The following is a 2,122-nucleotide window of genomic DNA, read 5'->3' as shown; positions in this document are numbered from 1 at the left end:
CTTTCTGGTGCTGGGAATTGAGCACAGTTCAGTCTATTTAAAACCCAGGCATTCCAAGCCAGTCAAACTCTATCGGCAGTGTGGTAAAATAAGGACGCTTTTATTTTAGCAGCAACCAATTACAAAGAATGTGAATACCTTTTAATATTTATTATAATGTTTCTAAGGATAATGCTGTAACATTTTGTATTGAGTCCTAGTTGTGTAAAACACACATTCGTTTTTTTTCTTTCTGTGAGGCCTATTTTTTTTCCTATTGAATTCTAATAATGTTTTTACCATTGTGGCAACATAATAATTGAACGTCTACACATCTTATACTTTTTTACTGCTTTACTTTTTTTTTCTTGTTGGATTTTGTGGGTTTTTTGTTTTTTTTCTTTCTTTAAAACACTTTAAAAAGGTGGTTTCACAAACTATACAATATGTTGGGGGAAATGATTTCAGTGAAGTACAAAACATTAAATTACAGAGATGTCCAAAACAAAAAAATAGCGCATTTCTCCTATTTGAATAACCACCATTTTCATTCTCTTGGTCGTCACACCTCTGGCCAGATTCCAAAGGTACAAAAAAGATATCCAATACTTAATGGGATGGAAGAACATCTCACTAAAGGGCAGACATCACTATGTTCTGAGATCAAGTCTGTAAAAGCAATATATAATAACAATTCAAGACTGCAGAGAATCGCACTCCACTCATTCGCGCTGCTCCATTTTTACTTTGGGTGGTTTCAAAAAGGTTCTGTTTTTCTTCTCTTTTTTCCCTTTTGTATGTTGAAAGGTCCGCCAGCTGTCCACACGCCCATCTCGACTTTCCTCAAAAATTTTCTGCCACTCTCTATCACGTTTTGCTTTTTCTGCAGTCTCAATTTCTTCTTCCCGTTGTCTCTTCCTTTCGTGCATTTCCTTCGCTTCTCGCTCTTTCCGCTTGATTTCCAACTCTGCAAATAACTTCATTGTTTGTTTGTACACTGCTTGTTTGAAAACGTCTGGATCATCTTCCGGCACAACTGTAGGTTTGCCTTCCTTTTTCAGTGCCTTCCTTTTTTCTTTCACAATGTGATCAATATATTCCTGACCAGCTTGTATGACATCCAAAGCTCGTTTCTTTTGCTCAGGGTCCAGTAACATCTTATACGCTTTGTCCACAGCTTCAAAAGCCTTTTGCGCTCTCCCAGGATCGTCTTGATTTTTGTCTGGATGCACCAATATGGATAACTGTCTGAACCTCTTCTTTATGTCTTCATCAGTAGCCTCTGGATCCAGTTGGAGGACCTCATATGGGTTCAAGTTGAAGTACGAAGAACCAGGTCGGATCAACCTTTCAATCTGTTGTTTGGGTGTTAATACTGAATCTCGCCTTTCTATCTGCTTAACCTCATTATAATAAGTTAGGAACGCATCCTCCGAGGCGCCAGAAGAGCCTCCAGCTCCGAGAGCCGCCATCTTCGCCGCAGATACTGCGTCCACCTACTGCTTTACTTTTAATAGTAGCGTGCAGATGTTTTTTATATAATTCATTCTTTGAATTTTAAAGTGTTTATTCTTCCAATGGCGTCTGCAGAACACAATGACGACAACAAACCAAATTGAGCTCATTCCAGACATTTTCAAGGAGGGGCCAGACAACCCAGTTTGCAAAGACAAGCCATCCTTACACAAAGAGTACAGTTGCTACTCACTCAAACAAGCATTACCACCAGTGTCAGTCCACAAAGCTCGTAGACATTCAATCACACAATCGACCCACAAATCAACACCTGGACAAAAACAAGAGGCAGCCCACAGGCTGTACTCAAACCAAACCATTTGTAAATCATATTTACAAACAAAAGAGCTCTGAAAAGCAGTCAAGAGACTGCACCAAGACAAGCAAACAGCCCAAAGACTGTTCCATGTTACCATTATCATAAGGCCTTTTTCTCATAAATTCGTTCCACAGTGTACTATACATTATGGAAGAAATACCGTTTTTAATATACATAAACCTATTAAGTGTCCCCTCTAGGGGAGCCAGCTGACTATTTTCTAAATCCATATTGGTATCTCCAAAACAGCAACACTTTCTACGAAAATATTATAGTAAATATAATATTATAACTAAAGTAGTACTTATC

The 2,122-nt window shown here is 38.4% G+C and overlaps 1 pseudogene across 1 annotated transcript; it reads right to left on the bottom strand.

Annotated features, from left to right (window-relative positions):
• Positions 1-370: 370 nt before the first annotated feature.
• On the bottom strand, positions 371-1,470 carry LOC146785224 (dnaJ homolog subfamily C member 8 pseudogene; annotated as a pseudogene). The gene has a single exon (XR_014970593.1). The product of XR_014970593.1 is annotated as a dnaJ homolog subfamily C member 8 pseudogene (transcript).
• Between the last annotated feature and the right edge of the window lie 652 nt (positions 1,471-2,122).

This window comes from Triturus cristatus, chromosome 11 (genome assembly GCF_964204655.1).
Source record: "Triturus cristatus chromosome 11, aTriCri1.1, whole genome shotgun sequence".
Classification (NCBI taxonomy): domain Eukaryota; kingdom Metazoa; phylum Chordata; class Amphibia; order Caudata; family Salamandridae; genus Triturus; species Triturus cristatus.
The sequence above is the reverse complement of the archived record's forward strand: the minus strand, read 5'-3'. Positions and strand labels throughout refer to the sequence as shown.